At 45.0% G+C, this 23,267-nt stretch overlaps 1 long non-coding RNA gene across 4 annotated transcripts in view; it reads left to right on the top strand.

The window, feature by feature from the left end:
- The window catches only part of LOC126990893 (uncharacterized), a 32,029-nt gene that overhangs the window by 467 nt on the left and 8,295 nt on the right, over nt 1–23,267 (top strand). For 3 of the 4 annotated variants that reach the window (XR_007744890.1, XR_007744893.1, XR_007744892.1), the window contains exons 2-4: nt 6,255–6,391; nt 8,009–8,099; nt 11,005–11,118. This is a non-coding gene — a long non-coding RNA (uncharacterized LOC126990893). Of the gene's footprint in view, nt 1–6,254; nt 6,392–8,008; nt 8,100–11,001; nt 11,119–23,267 lie in introns of all 4 variants that reach the window. The other variant, XR_007744891.1, reaches the window with a different exon arrangement.

Genomic DNA, 23,267 nt, shown 5'->3' with positions numbered 1-23,267 from the left:
ATGGCATGACCAAATGTAATGGACCATTCTCATCCAACAGCTCTGAAGATTGCAGTCAATATTGCAGCAGATTTTGCCTCCAGTACACTTGCAAAAGGGAGCCATCGGCACACGACTTTAAAAAAAATAAAATAAACTATTAGAAAGCACGGTGAACTGGAGCAAGAGCGCAGTTACAAAAATTGTTTTATTTTACACCAGGCCATTGAACGAAAGTATCTTTAGCTACGCACTGCATTTATCCTGCAAGAGATCCCATGAGGCTAATAGTAAAAATAATGTTTTTAAACAAGTTTTGCTTTCTTTAGAATAGAAGTGAATATTTTTCTATTGACAATTGATTGGAAATTCGAGGCTTGAAGGTGCATCGACATTCAAGCTGCTGCTGAATACCGATGTTGGCCGTGGAGTTTGTCTCCCTGACAGCGGCTGCAAATCGTAGCCATCACAGACGGAAAATATAATAAGCCCAACACCAAAGTAAGGGCATGATGGGATGTGCGTTAACATTTGTTTCTCCTCGAAAGCTGTTCGGAATATTTATCTTATTACAAACATACAAGAAACAAATGAAATATAAACACCGACAGCAGAGAATGTAAGTGGTGTTGTGCATGCGCGCCTCCATGGTGTAGTGGTTAGCATGCCTAACTATGAATCTGCGGGCCTGGGTTCGAATCACGGCCTGGGAAGTCGGCTCGCAGCCCACCCAGCTGTTCATTCTTCCTTTCGGGTAAGTCTTTTCGGGTCCTTTCGGGTGTCTGCGGAAACCTGAGTAAATGAAATGTGGTAAACCGAATATTGCACTTGCCCTTTGACCCGGGGTAGTGAGGTATCACCCACCACAGCGCCTCCTCGGTAAAGTTGTTACTGTCCCTACCTACGATTCTGCAGGACTGTGGTCGAATCCCTGACCTGGGCACGCCAATCCAGCTGTTCATCCTTCCTTTCGGGATGGTCGATAAATGTATTACTGGGGAAACCCGGGGAAGGTAAAATGTGGTAACCTTGGTGTTGTACGGGCCCTGTTTCAGGTTAGTGGGTTTTCTACTACCACAGTGACGGGACGGGACGGGACGGAGATGAGCACCGCCGCCACGCGCAACTATAGTCAATGATCCCTACTTTACCTTCCAGGCTCAAAAAACAATATGACGAAGAGGCGCACCAAGGCCACGCGCAGCTATAGTGTATGCCCCCAGCCTTACTTTTTACTGTCTCGGGGATCGCTAAAACCTCCGTCGTTACGTAAACAAGCAAAAGGTCTTCTCCCCTACACACACACACACACACACACACACACACACACACACACACACACACACGGCCCGGTAGCTCAGGGATAGAGCGTCTGGCTCACAACCAGAAGGACCGGGATTCGATTCCCCGGCCGGGTGAAGATAAGTTGGGTTTATCTTCTTTCACGTGTAGCTCCTGTTCACCTAGCAGTGAGTAGGTACGCGACGTCAGGCAAGTTGTGACCTCGTCGTCGCGGTGTGTTGTGTGTGAGTGGTCTCAGTCTACCAAAGATCGGTACTACGAGCTCTGTGCTCTTCCGTAGGGGAACGGCTGGCTGTCTCGAGAGAGACCCGCAGCAGACCAAGAGGTGAATTACACACACACACACACACACACACACACACACACACACACACACACACACACACACACACACAATTCTGTGTGTGTGTGTGTCGGGCGTAGTTCTTTTCAGCTTCAGGCTCTCTCTGCCTCAACACACGGCACAGCATCACACCCGCTGGTTAACTAGAAAGCGTTGGGGGCCACGGCTCCGGTCGGTGCGTGCCGAGAGTAATGAAAAGAGGGAAATGAATAAAGGAATGAAATCTAGAAAGAGGGGGAACAAAGTTTTACAAAGAAAAACAGGGAAGGAAAGTTTGAGGAAAAAGATAAAAAGTAAGAGAAAAAGGAAGAAAGAAGGACAACGAAACTAAAAGAATGACGGAAAAAGAGAAAAATAAGTGCAAGAAAGTCGAAAGAAAGTTGAGAACGAGAGAATAAAGTTAAGGCTTAAAATCGTTACATTGAGTTACGCTCCGTCCTTCACTACCGCACCTTGACTGGTGAGAGACGCAGCAGCAGCACAACACCACCACCACCAATAACAACAACAACAACAACAACAATAAAGTTACGAAAATGTTATCTTTATGGTCTATCTAGATGAGGAGTGCAGCTTCCTCAGCCTCCCTGAGCTGCTGCTCTCTATTCCCGTCCTTCCTGCTTAAGCTGCTTCCTTTATGGGTGGTCCGGGGATTAATCCTCTCAGGGGTCCTGTGTCCCTAATTACGTCTAGCAGTCACTCCAGCCCCTTATTTGGGTTGGTTGGGGAGGGGCCTGCAACCCCTTCCCGTAAAGCCTCGATCCTAATCCGGTTCTGCTGGGGGCCCGACAGTGCGGCAGGCTTCCTTTATGCATCCGCAACGGACGATCCTGCCGTCAATGACGAGTGTAGGGCAAAACCTACGGAATACCCCGGATCTCGTAGGGGGAAGGCCTCAACCCCTCTTTTTGTGTTTGGGATGGTCGGTGTGGTGCAGAAGCAGCGCCCGCCTGCAAAATCAGCCTCCGGATTAACCTTCGTAGGGCTCTGCATGTGGGTTCCTGGAACGTCCTGAGCCCCTCTGAGTATCAACGACTGCCTTAGCTAGAGAATGAGCCCAGAAGGCTGCAGGTGGATATAATTGTACTCTCTTAGACGAGGCGGCTTGGCAATGGCGAGATCAGTAGTGTGTGTCGGGGGAGGATACACCTACTACTAGGCCGGCATGATCAATGGGCCCTGTAATTAAGGGGTAGCTTAGGCATCTCTAGCCAATTGCAGCCATTTGTGGTTAAGGTTACTTCGTTTGATGAGCGTATAATGCGAGCGAAGCTGGAGCACACCCTGGGGTTCATGTCTCGTGTTACAATGTCCATATCTACAGAGATGTATGAAACTGAAGGGAAGGAGGTATTCTACGTCAAACTCGACTCCGTATCAGACCAATGTCCCTCTCGGGACACACTCATTGTCTTGGTCGGTTTCAATGCTACTAATGCACTCACAGAGGCTGTGAGTTGTGTTGGTCCCACGGTCTTGGTACCAGAAACACCAAAAACACACTCCTTTTTAATTTGGCAAGATCCAAGATGTTAAAAAAATGCAGGTTCTAGGTACTGGAGACTAGAGCTGCATCGCTGGACTTGGTATGTCAATGCTGGAGGGATAGTTAAGGAGATTAACCACATCCTTGTATACACTAGTTGGAAAATACTTTAGAACTGCTGTTTTTTTCGGAGAGCAGAATTCTTTGCAATTGACGATAGGCTGTTGTTGCAACACTTAGGCTGTATGTCGAGTACAAAAGAATCTCGAGGTGTAATCATGCTCTGTTCCGTCTCGAGAGACTGAAAGATATGGCATGTGCTCAGGGTGTCCAGTGACACTTTCAAATCAGCTCAATGTGCTCAGCACCCTTGAAGACCCTTTAACGATGAGGGATACCTTCAAAGGTGAAACTCTTCAAGCTGCAAAGGAGTGCAATGGAGACCGCCCAAGATCAAGTTGTTTCGCCTCGGGGGAGACGCTGGAGAATACCGAGAAGTGTCGAGCTGCTGAGCTTGCTGGGAATTGGGACCAATATAGGGCTTTGGCGCGTAAGACTAGAGCTCTCCTGAGGAGAGACAAGAAGAGGTATGGCCTAAGTCTCGCTTAGGACATCTAGGGTCATTTCAACGCAAATGACTTCCGACCTGCCTACCGAGCTCTGAGGAAGGTCCGCTTCGAACCTCTCTCTCAAGTGAGCGCTAATTGAACAGCAAATGGTTGCCTTGTGTCAGGCACAGATGGGCAGAGGGTTCGTAGGGCCGAGTATTTTGAGCAGCTGTACTTGTCGCACCCTCCAAATGGGCAGTTCCGAGCTGCTGGGTCGCAAATGGAGGACGCTGATCCATGCATTGTTGAAAGTAACCCCCCTCCCCCCTATTCCTTGACAAGGTCAGAGGGGTTTGGCAAGATTGAAGGGTGGAAAGGCAGCTGGTGTTTGTAACATCAGTGCGGAGTTGCTCATGGGGAAGTGTGTTCAAGATACTGTAGAAAATCTAGTACCATTCCTCCTGACTAAGAAGATTTGTCGTCCCTATCTGGAAAGGGAAAGGGAACCATAAGGACTGTAACAACTACCGTGGTGTTACACTGCTCAGTGTACCAGGCAAAGTGCTTGTTCACATATTGCGTATACGGATTTGCAACCAGCTGCTGAAGCTGCAGAGACCTGAGCAGTCCGGGTTCACGCCTGGGAATTCGACAACTGACCGTATCCATGTGTTTCGCGTACTACTGGTGAAGCGCCGACGTGAGTTTTCAGAGGGGATGTTGGAGGCTATGTCGATCTCAAGAAGGCATTTAATTCACTGAATTGCGAGGCATTCTGGGATCTCTTGCAACTCCGTGGAATCCCTGCAAAAACCGTTGGTCGATTGCCTGATCTGGACTCTGGTACAATTTTTTTCCCGTTTCAGCGTATAGCGCCGGTAGACTTTCTTAGGGGCGTAGTCACATTTCCTACACAAGTACAAAAAATGGAGTATTGTCACATTTCTTATACATAGTCCGTCATATTTCCTACACAAAAACATGAGTACGGCACAATTCCTGCACAAAAACTGAGTGCCCAGCGTATTTCCTGCACAAATCAGTGCATCCGGCGTAGCTCCTACAGTTATGCTGTCATATCTCCTACAGTTCTGCGAGTACGTAGAATGTCCAAAAGTGAAACAAAACTAAACTGTAAAAAAAGTTGAAATTTGATTTTTGGAACACATTACTTTAAAAAGGAATCTTTAAATGAATATCTCAAGCCTGTCATGAAGGGTAGTCTACAAATAGGGCATCTTGCAGGGCTGTTATTATCTGCTGTTGTCACAAGAATATCTATGCAATCTGCACAGGTGCCATCGTGTCGGCAGGGCAGAAGAACCATTGCTCATAGGAAAATGCTGCACCGAAGTTCCAGAGCACGCTGGCTGTCATGGTGTAGGAAATATGACCTGTAGGAAATGTGACTGGAGCCCTGTAGGAATTGTGACTGAATAGATTTTTGTGTGTAGATGTATTGTATCCCTGTAGGAAATATGACACTACTCGGAGGACTTCTAAATTTGCAGATGTGACGTGTAGGAAATGTGTCGTAGGAGATGTGACGCACCCTCCTTTCTTGGTGGGTCCTGATGGTCGGCCCCAATCCGTTATGACGCAGACAAGTGTTTATAGTGGCGCCATCTTTCTGGGCTCATGCTGCCCCCCCGAAGCTCATCTTTGATCCTCTCTTTTGAGAGAGAATCTAGAGTCTGGGTTGGCTGGTGATTTTCAGGACAGCATGTGGGTAGTGACTAACTGAAGCAGTGTACATATCATAACCTTATCAGATGTATAACTCTCCGTTACTGTCACGTTCACTGAGGTGTGTCGGCGACACAGGGGCCGTCACGGCGCCCACACGCCACGCTGTATAACCAGTCTCACGCTCTTGACCCAGATATGAGAGACGAAAAAAATGCCTCTTAACTATATAGTGTGTCCCTGTTTGATTCACAGTAAACGGGGCAGCATTTGGTTGATCTGACGTGCATATTGTATGTTGATAATAAGAATCACTTATTCATTAGGAGTAAGTTTGCGAACATATATGGTAATTGTTGCTCATTGAATCCCCTTTCCTCTTGAGAGAGAGAGAGAGAGAGAGATACACACACACACACACACACACACACACACACACACACACACACACACACACAGACAGACAGACAGACAGACACACACAGACACACACACAGACAAACAGACAGACACACACACACACACACACACACACACACACACACACACACACACACACACACACACACACACACAGAGACAGACAGAGACACACACAGAGACACACACAGAGACACACACAGACACACACACACAGACACACACACACACACACACACACACACACACACACACACACACACACACACACACACACACACTGTGGTTTGTCTGCTTGCATGTCTGTATAGGTCCACCCCAAGGGGACACGATGGCACGGCCTCTACCTCCGACGCTGAAAAAAACGCTGATCTCTGCTGCGATTATCTGCTGTCATACTTTTTTCTGTCAGTCATACTTTTCGTGTGTAAGTATTTTCTAAATAAATAATGAATATCATTATTTGTTGCCTCTTTTCATACATTTATAGCTAATACTCCTCCAAGAACCTTTGATCACGGCGTTTCCGGTCAAGGCTTTGTCTTCTCAGCGCTTCAGAGCTGGGGTGTTGTGCCAAACTTGGGTCCACGTTCTCGACAAGCTTCTCATAGCCTGGCATCAGAAAAGGTAAAGTCCGCATTCTGACCTTTTTTTCTGTATGTGCTATATATTACATATAGTTATTTAATTCTCGTGTTCGTGTCTTCCTCTCCAGCGGACTGTGATGTAATTTACTGTCGACACTTGTTCCAATGAGAGAACTTGTGGCAAGGTCCATTTTAGCTGTTACCATCTCATGTTAGCATTCAGCTTAATGAAAGGGCAGAGTGCCTGCTGTCCAGAATGACGCAGTCCACCCTGGTTCTGAGGAAACTTATTTCCTTTAACAGTTCAACTGCTAGTAATTAAAGGAAAATATTATGACCTCCAATGTTCCCCTGCATATTCCTGGAGTTCCAAGGGCAGCCACTCCTACATTGCTGTCAGAGTGCCAACACTATCAGTGTCCACATCCCAAAAATAGCAGCTTCACTTGAGGGAGTCTCTGTGCAGCCCATGACGTGGCAGCAATGGGCCTTTGGTATTATTGTCGTGTTAGTGGGACCCTGCCGTCTCCTGTACACTGTACGCCTGGCCGGGGGTCACACGCTTCATGGTGTGATGGATTTTCTTCTTTTGCTATCCTTTAGTGTTAAAAGTACTACACACAGTTTGGCCCCGGCTGATGATGATATGTGGAGACTCTTGATCATATGATCTTATTTAAAATTTCTCAATCATTTCTGCTGATTCCATTGTATAAAATAGTTGTTGGTGATATGTTAATAAGTGATAATTATATTGATATGGCAGTTTATTTTTCTTTACATTCTCATATCTATATACTGTTTTGGGAGTGACCGGCAGGCATCCTCTTCCTCCCTTTGTTGAACATTTCTTGTACAATTAACCTATACAGTACAACTCCTTTACTGTGTTATTAGTTGAGACTTTCAGGTGCACGTGAAAAGTGAGAAGCCTGATATCTGAATGTCTGAAAACTGCCCTAAGAACTCTGTAACAACTGTGGATGTGCTAACGAATGTTGAGTCCTGCCAGGCAAAAGGTCTAGTTCGCCTTGGACGCTGGAAACATGAGAAGGTCGTTGGTTAGGTCGTCCACAATGCATGAACTACGCCACTTGGTTTGTCATGATTGTATTGCCCGCGTGAAGAACTTGCAATCATGAGGCTCAAGTCTCGTTCCCAAGGCCTTGCAAACCCAAGTAGCACACCACTAGCATCGCCACTACCTCCGCCATCACCACCGCCGCCCACACCACATCGCCATCCCCACCACCACCGCCGCCCACCTCTCCAGTTTCCATTCCCAACCACAAATAATTAATTGTTTTTTGGTCGTGTATTTTTTATAAGGTTTTTGTTTGTTTGTTTTCATACTTTTACGATATTTTTACTTTCATGTCATTTTTTGCTTGTTTAATGTTTTCTTCTCCATGTCACGTTTCCATTATAATTCTTTTTTGTTCATTTTCTTATGTATGAATATTTTACTAGAAGTTTGTTTAGTTAATATTCTCTCTCTCTCTCTCTCTCTCTCTCTCTCTCTCTCTCTCTCTCTCTCTCTCTCTCTCTCTCTCTCTCTCTCTCTCTCTCTCTCTCTCTCTCTCTCCTTCCTCAATTATTATACATTGTCACTTTTTCAGTTGTTAATTTTTTGTTTGTTTGTCGCCATGCGCTACAGAGACACACACACACACCCTAGCAGCTGGCCGGTGGAGGTGTGGGCGGCCGAAGACGCTGCAGGGAACACGCGAAAGCTCCAGAACTGATGCGTGAGTATTATGAGTGTGTGTTGGCTTGGTTGTTCATCATACGGGTAGTGTGTGTGTGTGTGTGTGTGTGTGTGTGTGTGTGTGTGTGTGTGTGTGTGTGTGTTTCATTATTTATCTTTATTAGAAATAGTATTTGTATACATCCATGCGTCAGTGGATGTGTAACAAAGGTTATAAAATAGAGAAAACATGATATTCAGATGTTTTAAAAGGGAGGCAGTAAGAAACAGTTTACTGCAAGAAGTGACGATATTCAAGGCTCAAAAAAGAAGGGGGGATGGACATAAAACCGCAAACGAGGTAATTGAAAAGTTGAGAATCTCGGAGGAAAATTTTCACACTACTAAATCTATAAAATTACCTTCCTTCAAGGCATTTTAAATTACATAGCAAGCTTAACAAAATGAGACAGGCCGAGCTTGTTATTGCTTTGCTGCGCCAGATGTATGACCAACACTTTATTTCAGGCTTTAGATATTCAGGTGTTCCACAAGGCTTACACCAACACAAAAGCATGTTTGCCAGTTTGTACGCACCGTTCCAATTAGTACTCACAACCGAAGGCATGTTCCCGAAATAATGTCAATCGGTTTCTATTTAGAGTAATCATCATACGCGAATATTTGTTTTCTGATGTGAGTATGAACTGTAATGGTGCGTACAAACTGGCATATGTTCCCTGAGTAATGCTGCCTATGGCGCCGGTAGGCTTTCTTGATGGGGCCTGATGGTCGACCGCAGCCCAGTCTGCTCGCTGTTCATCCTCCCTTTTGAGCTGGTCGATAAATGGGTACCTGGGGAAGATAAACTGTGATAATCCGGATGTTACACTTGCTCTGTAGCTCTGGGTTCTTACCCATACATAACATGCTCAAGGGTCAATGAAACGGCTGAACACCGTTGCCACGACCACAAGCGTATGCCACCAACTTTCCCTTTCTAAGTAATCATCAATACCCTTAATTTCAATACCCATTCCTCCGTTCCCACACCCCTTTTGTAGTTCAGTAAAATTTCATTTTGTTCCCTAGATTCATAATAGTTTCAGATAGAAGGAAGACAGATAATGTAACTTACTTTATGATTTTACAGTTAGCAAAGATCTTTTTTTGCTTCTTCAGTTGATATCATTCCCAGATAAACATTATAACTTGATGCTTAAACAAACGCACAGCCCCAGGATCCTACACGGTAAGGAACTAAGCAGCAAAATATGGTCTTTTTGTTCGTTTCTTTGTTTCTTGAGAGACTTTACATCTTGAAAGGGTCAAGAGCGTTGAAGACTTAGTCGCTAGAGCTGCAAGATTTATTCGATAGTGATAGCAGTAGTTGCATTATTAATTTAGGAATGAGTCAGTGCATAACATTTTTAGTAGCACTCAAGCGTTTTCTCTAAAACACACACACACACACACACACACACACACACACACACACACACACACACAGAGAAAGAGCATAACATTAGTTCTACCATAAAATTAAAAAAAAAATAACTGTTTCATGTGGATGGATTTTGTTCATCACGCAGTTGACATTTATCACTGGAAGTTCTTTGGCATTGTTGAACACTTCCTGGTGGGTGAAGGGAACTCCTCTCAGTTGACTTCATTCCATATCAAACGCGTTTCAGCTTACTTCGGCTCAGGAGTTAACACAACCACTTTTTACCACAACCATGAATCAGGCGCACTGTCCAATACATGTAGAAATATGCAAATGACCTGTATAGAGACCTGATGCCATGCAGAAAGGAGCAAAATAAACTTAAAGAGCCTCAATATTTCATTCCTAAATAATAGAATTTACGTCGCCTTTGATATTTCATCTTTGCGGCTTGTCAGATTCACGAGAAGAAAACAGATCATCTTCGATAAAAGGAACCAACGAACACTCCTGAATGTTATCCCACGTAACAAAACAGGATTCACGCCAGCATCGATATTTCATCAACGCGGCTTGACGAATTCATGAGCCAAGGCGCGCGACACGATTGAAGCGTTGAAGCTCCACTAATCATACATGAAACAAACACGTTGATCCTCTCGCCTGAAACACACGTGAAATATACGCGTACTCGCTGCAATGATCATCAGTCATCCACGCTTGATAGGCTTTTTTCTCTATTATTTCCTTTGCTAAATAATACGAATCTTAGAAAAGGAGGAAAAAAGATCATGCAGAGAGGGGTTGTGGGGAGAAATGAGGCCGGCACTGAGGGGGCAAGCGGGCTGGTGAAGGGAGACGAAGAGGGGCGGTAGGGGGCAGAGGCAAGGCAGGACTCTCGGGTTAACTGGCTGAATAATGGCGCCTTTCTATGCAGATGGGGTCCCTGTGATAAGTCCGGCAGCCAAATACAGCCTTAGTGCCCGGGGCTGCAAGGACGACAGTTATAAATGAGCAGGAGGGATGGGAGAGGCAGGAGAAGAGGGGAAAGGACCAAGGAAAGGAAGGAACTAGAGGCCGCCGATTTAACGGAATCCTGCCAGCCGCCGGGCACACACGCAGACAGGCAGACAAACAGAGTATCAGACAAACAGACAAACTAACATTCGCTAACGTGGCTGGTAAAAAGAAACATAGTATAACCGTATTCCCTGAGCCCCTTTGTACGTGCACAGCGAGTAAAATGGGAAGACGCGAGGGAAGAAATCGAGGCGGAAATCCAGGAGCCGCTGAGCATCCGGACAGACAAACAGACAGACACAGACAGACAGACAGACAGACAGACAGACAGACAAATATCTTAAAAGCCATCAAAGTCACTATTCATGTTACATAAAATTAAACAATATTCTGGACTTGGACTTAGCATATAGTTACGTGACTAGGTGTAGTGGTAACCTTTCTTTAACATACTCTTTGGTCTTGGGCCTTCTCAATTAACTACCGTTTTCATCAGCAGGTGTGTGGCGCACGTGTGGTGGTAAGACGTTCTCCCTCCCTCCCTCTCGGTTTCTTCAGCACGGGATGCGGGCGAGAGGAGTCTTGCTTGATGGAGTGGAACATTCATCTGCAGGTAAGTGTGTGCGGTTTTTAGTGTAATGCATCAAAGGGGGTGATTTAGATTCCCGCATCGCTGAGTTGAGGGCGGTAACGGCCCTGAATGGCGCCGTGCATCACCCTCACCACCGCACATAAGGCGCAAAACTGTCGATTTATTTCCGTGATCTCATCAGCATGAAATTTGCATCCTGAAGATTTTTTTTTTGGACTTTGAATTCATGGCGAGTCCCGCGTAATATGCTTTATCTTTTCATTCCTTGAGGCTCGCGGAGTTATGCGTCGCCTAAGCTAAGTTTTCCTTGTTTATGGCAACGCCTGAGCCATGCACACCTGCACCTTTGTTTATTGTTGCTGTGTAGTGTAATAACTATTGATTTTTTTTTTTTTTCCTCCTCGTGATTATTTTAATTGTTGTGAAAATGTTTTTGCCTTTTCATATGATTATTGGTGTGTATTATTATTTTTTAATTATATTTATTTATTTATTTATTTATTTATCTATTTAGAGAGAGAGAGAGAGATACTAGAAAATGAGAACAGAGCAGAAAGAACATCCGGTTGGGAAAGCAGCGAAAACTCTGATATTTTTTGTATAATGTTCCTCGGCTAACATGAAAGGCGTCTCAGATCGGACCGAATATTTTTCCATCCTGTAGCTTGAAAAAGAGTAAGGAAAACTATTCGTCTCCTGTGTGTTACGCTTTCCTGCAAAATTGGGAGGTTCTTGGAATAGCTTTCGCATCTTTTTTAACTTTCAGAAAGGACAAAAAAAAAAAAAAACGAAGGAAGACAACAAGAAAAACAACAGCGTAAACACACTCTCAAAAGGCTGGATATCCGCTGTCGCTTTTAAGCCTTTTTCCTGATGACAAATAGATGAAAAAAAAGTAATTAGGTCCCCATCAGTGCGGTCCGCACGCAATAACCGGATCCAACAGTAACGTAAAAAAAAAAAAAAATCTCACCTCATTCGTGCTTTGGGGAGAAAGGAGTTGGACAATTGACAGACGGGGAAAAAAAAAAACAGTAGTATCCCAGTGTAAGTGAGACCCACTGTGCCGTCAGAAAGAACTACTAAAAGGGAGAAACAACTGCCACTAAGGAAGGGCGAGGAGGGTGCGAGGAATGCGAGGCCAACACAACATTTTGGACACGAACAAGAGAAGGGAAATGGAAACGACACGCACATTTGTTTCTCATCTCTTGGTGTGACAGGGAGAAAGGGAGGGCGAGGGGACGCAGGTGGAGGAGAGCGGCGACGATCAGTACGAGAGAGAGAGAGAGAGAGAGAGAGAGAGAGAGAGAGAGAGAGAGAGAGAGAGGCGGGCGGGGCCGTTGACTAAAAATCACTACACGGCGAGACGAGGATGCTTCTCCTTAAGTTTACAAGTTTACAAAATCAAACAATCAGATTTTTACGTCATTTTTTTCATTGCTTGTCTGTTTTTAAGGAGACGAGGGTCAACATCAGGGTCAACATCAGTCGAATTTGTTTATATTTTCATACTCCCGACTACAGCATCCATAAAAAAAACTACAGCTCCGTTTTCTGTTCTGGTTGACTAATAACGTTTTTTTAATTAAGGTAGAACGCGGGTAGCTTGTGCTCAGCTGCACCCAGGACGCCAGAACAAACAATATTCCTTCTCACTGTAATTAAGCCGATTATTCGTGGCAGCAACTTAATGTATTCGTGAAGGGGATTAGCAGTCTTGTGGGTTGGTTTATTTGAGAATCGTTCCTCCAAGGTGCTGGCACACACTAATTAAACTGTAATTACTTGTCGTTTGATTTCTTTCGCTTTTAAAGAAGACATTGTGACGTCAGCAAGTTTTAATCAGCAGGAGCAGAGTGTTGTTGCAAAGTTATGTTGGGAAGTTATAATGGAGGGAAAGTTCAACAACAACAACCCAAAAATACCACCACCACCACGACCACCATTACCATAACAACGCCGCCCCTCAGCCCCTCGCCCCCCCCACCCCCCCTCCTCCTCTCACCCCTGCTCGCGACACCACCATCGCTCTCTTTCACAAAATGCAAATATCCACAACGCAAAACCTGCCTCTTTCAGAAACTCTGTGTACCCCTCAACCCTTAGCGTCCCCTCGTGCGCTCCCCCACAAGACTCCCTTTCCCTCCTCGTTTCCACCACGCCTCCTTTCCCCTCACCCTTTCAACGCGACCTTTAAGTGCCTCTTCCCGCCCCCCTCCCATGCCAGTGCCCACTCAACCCCCTTCCCCTCACTTTAGTAACTTTCCAGCACCGCTTTCCTTCCCTTTCCCTCCTTTTAGCCCAGTCTTCCTTCCCGACGGGTCCCGTTCCGTCCACCTCCATCCCCTAGAGTACATATTCGCTTACAGACCGCGTGTGTATACGCTTGCCTTCTCTGCAACGCCTTTCAGTCATATCTCACGTGCAGTAACAAGAGAAAACAACGGAAACTACTACCAATACTACTACTACAACACCACCACCACCACCAACAACAACAACAACAAAAACAAAAACACCACCACCACCACCAACAACTACTACTACTACTACTACTACTACTGCCACAACCAACTTTCAACACTGCCTTCGTCGTGAAAATAAATAACCTTTACTGCTGCTTTTCCTTTTTTGCAGAGCTGATCACGACGTCCCCAAGACCCGCCGGAGTCTGGAATATAATCGTTATAATGCTTATGTTGCTGCTGCTGCCTTTATCAGTGGCCTCAAGCTTTACCCTCGTACCGTAACTCACGCCACGCTCTTTTGGACGGGCGTTGGAGTGGATGGCGCCGACGTGTTGTATATACCTCAATACTCGGCTGTCAGTGATAGAAGCTCTCGATGACGCGTGGCTATTGAGCTAGATATTTCATTTTTGATCAGGTTCTTGTCTGCTCCGAGCCACGCCAGGAACACGCGGCTACTGACGTTTCCGTGCTCTTCTGGGCTGGAAGATGTAAAAATGTATTATTTCCTTTGTGTTTCCAGATAAAGGAGTGTGACTTTCTTCCGTGTTTGGTCGCCGTATGACCGTTGTTGTGGCGGACCCATGATTGCATGCTCAACAAATAAATCAATCCGCGTTTTCTGGGGTTTTCTAGAATTGACATACCGGTATATATACCCAAATTTCGATTCGTACTGGATTCGATTTGTATTCGGTTTGCATTCTGTATGCATTCGGTTTACATTCGATTTGCATTCGGTTTGCATTCGGTAAAGAAAAAAACTTAAATTTTGAATTTCGGAATTCGGTGTAAGTTCGGAACGCATTTGGTTTGCATTCTGTTCGGGGTTGGTCTGCATTCGGTTTGCATTCGAAACATATTTCCGAATGCAAACCGATTCTGAACTCGACAAATGACCTTAAAATTTGCCCTGAACATGCCCGAATATCCCGAATGACATTTGGGCTGGATTCAGAAGCGATTCGGCTATGTGTGACCCGGGCTTTAGCTTGCTGTTATCGCTCGACTAGACCTGGTAAAAACCTTCCTCGTGATGGTGATGTGTTCGTCTCTCAGGTGTTGCGTGGTGTTATCTGGGTAAAACTGTGTGCCGTGTGTCTTTGTAACAGATCCCGGCGGTATTCACACAAGGCAACGAAAATGCGAAGTTCCTTTTTAGTCTCTCGGCTATACGAGTGGGTACATGAGCTTGGCTGCGCTAGGCATGCGGCATGCCTTCTGCGGAGCCACGACAGAGTATTGGTTAGAGAGAGAGAGAGAGAGAGAGTAAGTGAGTGAGTGCGGGGTAGAAAGTAGGGAAGGAAAGAAAAGCCTTCACCCCCCCCCCAAAAAAAAAAAACTTCCTCCTTTTCGGGTTCATCCTCCTTTTCGTTCCTCCTTCCTCATCTTCATCTTTGTTTTCTCCTCCTCCTCCTCCTCCTCCTCCTCCTCCTCATCTGCCTCTCCCTCAAAACTTTCAACTCAAACTCGCCTCAAGAAAGGTTTGGGTGCTGGTCTCTGCCGCAGACACAGATTATGGTGCCTGCTGGCGTATACATTACTTTGTTGGGGTAGGGCGTGGCGTGGCGTGGCGTGGTGTGGTGTGGTGTGGTGTGGTATGGCGGAGCGGGGCTTTATGTAGTGTGGTGTGGTGTGGTATGGTGTGGCGTTGTGTGGCGTGGAACTGTGCGTCGTGGTTGTGGTTGTTGCTTTTTACATTATTTCGGAATATATTTATTTTTCTAGATTGTGATTATTTTTTTTTTTTGGGGGGGGGTTGTTCGCCTCCATTTGTGTGTTTTGTTAGTTTTGGTGTTGCTTATGCTATTCCACTTGGTCGCTTTTGCCTTTTCTCTGTTTTTCATTTGTTGAGCCAATATTATCTGTATTTACTTATCTATGTTAATGCGTGTTTTCCCGTCCATTTATTCATCTCTCCCATTTTTCTTTTTCCTCTATCTGTTCATATCTTCAATCTCCTCCACCCCCACCACCCGCACCTCCCCGGGCCACGCATCGCTCCCCGCGCCGCGCCGCCTCGCCACACGCCGCCCACGCCCGCCTCACATTAATTTATTACCATCTCTTCCCATAATTTAGGTTCTTTTTTTTTACCCGGAGAAGGAAGAAAAATTGAAGAGTGATGCCTATGTAATTAAAACATAAGTGTTGTATTAATTATTGGAAAGTTTTGGGGCGTAATGAATAAGTAATTTATTCGGGGCTTTAAGTTTTAGAATTACTCCGAGAGGCAGACAATGAGCGAGAAAGGAAAGGAGCTTGAGCTTTTTTTCACTATATATATATATATATATATATATATATATATATATATATATATATATATATATATATATATATATATATATATATATATATATATATATATATATATATATATATATATATATATATATCACACTTCCGTTTTCTTTCCCTTGACTCCTCTTTCTCATCAAGATCCCCTTCAAATGATAAGTCCATAATATTAAGTCATCAACGCTTTAACTTTAGGACGACAAGTGTGAGAGAAAAGAGAATCAAGAGGACGCAAGAGAAGGGAGTAGTCGGGTGGGAAGAGAAGGTAAACATGAGGGACAGTCTGAGCACTCTGTCATGTACTGATGAGAGGGAAGGGTTGAGAAGTGGAAGATGTAGCTATTATATTGTTTTTGAAGATGTTTAATATTCATTATGAATGAGAGGAAGAAACCAAAATAAGTAATAGCTTTGGAATTTTGCATTAAAAACATCCTTGAAAGGGACACTAGGGTTAAGCAGGTATTGCCAAGAAGCTTAGAATGGAAGTATAGAGGAAATATACAACAGGTAAAGAGGAGGGTATTGCCGAAACGAGAAGAGAGCAAAAAAATAGAAACCCACGTTGAAAAAGTAATAAGAAAAACAGATGTTGGTTTGGTTGGAGGTGAGGCGGTGGGGGAGGGTCTCGTGGTGTCGATGGTGGTGGTGATAGCCGTGGTGGTGGTGGTGGTAGTGATCGCGGTAATGCTGGAGGTGAAAAGAACATGAAAATAAGACTTGAAAGATACAAATTTAGGAAGAAAATAAAAGGATTAGAGTGATATACTCCGAGAACAAAACAGAGAGAGTATCCTTCCTGCTCGTGATCATTAGCTACACAGTAAATATGTGTTCCTCTGCCATAAACACGAGAGTTACGTTCAAGTTTCTCGCTCTCCGCCTAAGACGCCTTCAGACGTACACTCACTCACCTCGCAAAATGAATATATAAAAAATAATGCACCAGATGCTCAGCCAGGCGCTCCTTCAAGACAGCTGGAGGAAGGAATGCACGGTCTATTAATTACACACACACACACACACACACACACACACACACACACAGGCAAAGCAGTTGTTATCTTCACGTGGTCGTCCACTCATACACCAGGGCGTGAAGATTCGAGTCAGCACGGCCAGCATGTTCTTCCACTCTCTTATTCCCACCTCGCTCAATATGATCAAGTTCTTAGATAGATTTTGCCCTCGAGACCAATCTGTTACCCTGACCACGTAGACAAGAGGCGGGGCGCGGGGGTCTGCTGGCCTGCCCCCTCGCCTCGCGCTAATGAAAGGAAAAGAGGCCTTGCGGTGAGAGAAGCCTATCTCACCCAAACGTAGACAAGAGGTGTGTTGAAGGATCTGCTGGTGTGTTTACGTTCTTTTGGGGAAGACAGTTGAACGATTACCCGTGTCACCCCTGAGAAATGTCTCCCGCCAGGGCTCAATGACCCAACGCGTTGATCAATGCCAGTCATGAAAAATGGAATAGAAAACGGGTTCCGGTAACACAAGGCAGCCAGCACGCGCTGATACGCCTATAAAGTCTTTAGATTCAGTGATGGCCATGGGCTCAGCAGTGTTCAGTCAACTTTGAGCGGCGTACCGTTGTGTGATTTTATGTACGTTGGCGACAGACATAATTGTTTACTTTAAAATTAAACAACCGTCACTTCCTACACCTAAAATATTCGCCAAGGTAGGGATACAGCAGCGCTTGGGTGGTTGTTTGATGCCGTTTGGTTAAGAACGGTTCAGACTTTGGACAATAGGATTAATGCAGATTAAACAATCTCTCTCTCTCTCTCTCTCTCTCTCTCTCTCTCTCTCTCTCTCTCTCTCTCTCTCTCTCTCTCTCTCTCTCTCTCTCTCTCTCTCTCTCTCTCTCTCTCTCTCTATATATATATATATATATAGCTTCTTTCAAGAGGAGGGTATCAGGACACCTCTCTTCCCGAAATTCTTTCGGCCACTCTGCACTCTTTTTAGGAGCAGCAGGAACAACACACACACACACACACACACACACACACACACAAACAAACAAACACACACACACAGCGCATTGTTATCTTCACGTGGTCTTACACCAGGGCGTGAAGATTCTGTTTCCACAGCCAGCATGTTCTTCCTCTCTTATTCCCACCTCGCTCAATATGATCAAGTTCTTAGATAGATTTTGCCCTCGAGACCAATCTGTTACCCTGACCACGTAGACAGAGGCGGGGCGCAGGACAGGCTGGCTGCCCCTCTTCTCATAATGAAAGAAAAAGAGGCCTTGCGGTGAGAGAAGCCTATCTCACCCAAACGTAGACAAGAGGTGTGTTGAAGGATCTGCTGGTGTGTTTACGTTCTTTGGGAAGACAGTTGAACGATTACCCGTGTCACCCAAATGTCTCCCACCCTCACTCAATGACCCAACGCGTTGATCAATGCCAGTCATGAAAATGGGAATAGAAAACGGGTTCCGGTAACACACAACCAGCACGCGCTGATACGCCTATAAAGTCTATAGATTCAGTGATGGACATGGGCTCAGCAGTGTTCAGTCAACTTTGAGCGGCGAACCGTTGTCTGATTTTATGTACGTTCGCGACAGACATAATTGTTTACATTAAAATTAAACAACCGTCACTTCCTACACCTAAAATATTCGCCAGGGTAGGGATACAGCAGCGCTTGGGTGGTTGTTTGATGCCGTTTGGTTAAGAACAGTTAGACAGACTTTGGACAATAGGATTAATGCAGATTAAACAATCTCTCTCTCTCTCTCTCTCTCTCTCTCTCTCTCTCTCTCTCTCTCTCTCTCTCTCTCTCTCTCTCTCTCTCTCTCTCTCTATCTCTATATATATATATATATAGCTTCTTTCAAGAGGATGGTATCAGGACACCTATCTTCCCGAAATTCTTTCGGCCACTCTGCACTCTTTTTAGGAGCAGCAGGAACAACACACACACACACACACACACACACACACACACACACACACACACACACACAATAGCGCATTACACCTTACCCACGACGCTGACAGGCTGTTTCCCATCTATTCCCTTTCTTCCCTCCTTCTTCCAACCTCTCGCCCCATCCTCCCTTTCCTCCACGGCCAGAGCCAGCCGAGCAGCAGGACAGGCTAGCTAGGCCAAACCACTTCCCAACACGGGGCCTGATTGCCCTGCTCAGCATTCCTCTCGTTGCCTCAGCGCTGTGGGACAGACTGTTAAGACTTGTCGCGTCAACCACCCACCCTCACCCAAGACCAAGGCCCTCACCTACACACACACACACACACACACACACACACACACACACACACACGCCCCCCCCCAAAAAAAAAAAAACCACAGCAGTCCAGAGCGCAGGGGTTTAAATCTCGGCGCTGCCAGGCTTTGCGACCTGGAAGGCAGAGGTTTGAGCCCCGATCAGGATAGGATTTTTCCGCTGACAAGGAGTGATGACTGTTCCCTTCTGAGCAAGGGGATGGGGTGTGTGGTGTTTGGAGGTCCTGGCAGTACCCGGAGATTGACTATATTGAGTCTTGCTCTTGTCAGGAAGGTACTTACTGGCGATTGCGAGTCCAACTCGTGATCAGGCCGTGGTGAATTACACACACACACACACACACACACACACACACACACTCTCTCTCTCTCTCTCTCTCTCTCTCTCTCTCTCTCTCTCTCTCTCTCTCTCTCTCTCTCTCTCTCTCTCTCTCTCTCTCTCTCTCTCTCTCTCTCTCTCTCTCCCCTTCCAAAAGTGATCATCTTAACGGTATATGTAGAATTCCTATAATCTGCAATTGTTGATGGAAAGGCGGATAACGGTGACGACCATTACTCTGGATGTTTGTCTGTTTGTTTGCTTATTTATGTATATGCCGCCGCAAGTGATGATGTTCGATGGTTGACATACTGATTTTTTTAATGGTGATGATCCTGCTCACTTGCCCGCAAAAGAATAAATACTCAGCGCTCGGCAAGCAACAAGCGAAAAATAGGTTTAAATGTGACGCCAGCTTTAGTCTACCTTCCCATACCATAAAACACACACACACACACACACACACACACACACACACACACACACTCACGTACGTACGTGCACGGGGCTCCGTAGTGCAATGGCAGGGCGCTCGCCGTACAACCAAGAGGTGTCGGGTTCGATTCCCGGGCGGAAGGGAGATGGATGGGCAGTCTTTCCCTGTCCAACTAGCGGTCCAGTAGTCCAGCCAGCAGTGAATGGGTATTAGTCGGGGGTTGTGTCCTGCCTCCCGTTATTTTTTTTTTAAGGTGCTGTCTATAACGCCGGTAGGCTTGCTTGAGTTTCTTGGACGACCCCACCTCGTTATTGGCGCAGGCGAATTTTATTTATAGTGGCTGCCGTGATGTATGCCACTTGCTTAACTCATGCTGGCCCCCGGTGCTCCTCTTGACCGAAGTCCCTGAAGTCAGGGTTGATTGAAGATATGGGCAGCAAGTGGGTAATATTTCGCCACTCGGCGATGGTTTAAAACAGTCAGTGTGTCATCGGTGGGACTCGAACCTAGGTTCCCGGGCTCACCATATCCGCAGACCACTCGCGCGCGCGAGAGAGAGAGAGAGAGAGAGAGAGAATTTACATAGATTTACATAGAAAATAAAACCATACAGACCCCATGGTCCAGACTAGATGATCTGTCCTTTAACCTATTAGCAAGTGATTCTACATTAATCAGATGGCTCCAAAATTTTGTATTTCTACTCTAGGTAACATTAAGTTGAAGGAAGTGTCGGTCGAGCTTGTTTTTAAATGAGTCAATCGTGTTACACTGGACCACCGAAGGCGGGAGCTTATTCCAACCTCGAACTACAACGCTGGGGAAGAAATATTTGGTGCAGTCTGAATTTACTTGTCTCATTTAAGTTTTGTGCCATTATTCTCGTTCGCAGTGTCATCGATCATAAATAATTTTGATTTATCCACATTCGTAAAGCCATTAAGTATTTTAAAGCATTCGATCAGTTTTCCTCGGAAGCGACGTTTCTCAAGAGATAACATGTTAAGGGTTGAGAGCCTCTCATCGCAAGGTTTGTTGTGCAAGGAAGGGATCATTTTTGTTGCCCGACGTTGAACACCTCTTAATTTAGCAATGTCCTTTGCATGGTGGGGAAACCGAAACTGTACCACATATTCCAAGTGGGGTCTGACTAAACTATCTATCTATCTGTCTATCTATCTATCTATCTATCTATCTATCTAGAGAGAGAGAGAGAGAGAGAGAGAGAGAGAGAGAGAGAGAGATTTACATAGATTTACATAGAAAATCAGACCACACAGACCCCATGGTCCAGACTTGGTGGTCTGTCCTTAAACCTAAGTGATTTTACATTAATCAGAAGACTCCAAAACGTTGCATTTCTACTCTAGTTGATATTAAGTTGAAGGAAGTGACGGTCGAGCTTATTTTTGAAGGAGTCAATCGTGTTACACTGGACCACTGATGATGGGAGCTTATTCCATTCTCGCACTACAACGTTGGTGAAGAAAAATTTGGTGCAGTCTGAATTTACTTGTCTACATCTGAGTTTTACGCCATTGTTCCTCGTGCGCAAAGTGTCATCGATCATAAACAATGTTGATCTGTCTACATTCGTGAAACCATTAAGTATTTTAAAACATTCGATCAGTTTTCCTCGGAGGCGACGTTTCTCAAGAGAACATGTTAAGGGTGAAAGCCTTTCTTCGTAGGATTTGTTGCGCAAGGAAGGGATAATTTTCGTTGCCCGACGCTGAACACCTTCTAATTTAGCAATATCCTTTGCATGGTGGGGAGACCAAAACTGTACCGCATATTCCAAGTGGGGTCTGACTAAACTGTTGTAGAGCGAGTATTACATCTTTATTCTTAAATAAAAGTTTCTTTTAATGAAGCCCAACATTCTGTTCGCTTTATTTGCTGCATCGATGCATTGCTGTGAGAATTTGAGGTTTGACGCGATTTTGAACCCCAAGTCCTTGACGCATTGAACGCTTTTGAGTTTAACGCCGCGCATTTCGTAATCAAACTTTTTATTCCTCGTTCCAACTTGAAGGACCTGGCACTTGTCTACGTATAAGGGCATCTCCCATCTATCCGACCAAGCTGAAATTTTGTGCAAATCCTCTTGGAGGCTTTGCCTGTCTTCGTCAGTGAGAACCGAGTTACCAATCTTTGTGTCGTCTGCAAATTTACTAATGCGGTTGCTGAGTCCAACATCCACGTCGTTGATGTAAATAATGAAGAGCACTGGGCCAAGGACCGAGCCCTGAGGGACGCCACTAGTGACAGGCGCCCACTCTGAGTTAAATCCGTCAATCACTACTCTTTGTTGTCTGTTGCTCAACCAATTCGCGATCCATTGGTTTACCTGACCGTCAATACCTATTTGCTTTAATTTGTAAAGTAATTTATGATGCGGGACTTTATCAAACGCTTTCTGGAAATCAAGATAGACTACGTCCAGTGATTTGGTTACGTCATAAACAGTGAAGAGGTCGTTATAAAAGGTTAATAGATTTGATAGGCAGGATCTTTTGTTTCGGAAGCCATGTTGTGAGTCCCCAATTAATGAGTGGCTTTCAAGGTAACTCACAATTTTGTCTCTAATTATGCCCTCAAGTAGCTTACCTACAACCGAAGTTAGACTAATGGGCCTGTAATTACCTGGTACTTTTGTCTCCTTTCTTAAAATCGGTGTCACGTTAGCCTTTTCCAATCTGAAGGGACAATGCCTTGTCGCAAGGACATATTGAATACGGTTGTGAGGGAGAGTATTTCGCTCTTTGTGTCTTTCAGCAGAGTTGGATATACTTTATCAGGTCCAGGACTTTTATTTGTTTTAAGTGATTTGAGGGCTTTAAGGACTTCATCGGGTTTATTTCAAAGTTAGACAATGCATGCTCGGGATTTACATTAGTACTGGTGTTGGTGGTGATGGTGGGAAGACTGTTATTATTAAACACCGAGGAAAATTAATTATTTAATAGGTTTGCAAAGTGTTGGCTGTCAGTCACTAGTGCACTGTCGCTGTTTGTTAAAGGTCCAATTCCACTTCTGATCGCCTTTCTGTTGTTTATGTAACTGAAGAAGGATTTCGGATTATTTTTACAGTTGGCTGCAATATTTTCTTCATATCTACGCTTTGCCTGATGCACTAATCTTTTTACTCGTCGCCTTGCATCATTGAAAAGTCTAATGTTTTCGGGCGTGCTTTGGTCTTTCTTTAACCTGTAAGACAATTTTCTCTCCTTGACTGAGTGTTTAATTTCGCTATTAAACCAAGGTGGACTTTTATTAGTGTTAATTCGCTTCTCGCACAAGGGGACAAATGTGTCCTGCTGAGTGAGTAAGTGATTTTTAAAGTTTAGCCAGGCGTCCTCTGCATTGCCGTCATCTG

This window comes from Eriocheir sinensis, unplaced genomic scaffold, assembly GCF_024679095.1.
Source record: "Eriocheir sinensis breed Jianghai 21 unplaced genomic scaffold, ASM2467909v1 Scaffold22, whole genome shotgun sequence".
Taxonomy (NCBI): Eukaryota; Metazoa; Arthropoda; class Malacostraca; order Decapoda; family Varunidae; genus Eriocheir; species Eriocheir sinensis.
Note: the sequence above shows the minus strand (reverse complement) of the source record. Positions and strands in the feature narration are given on the sequence as shown.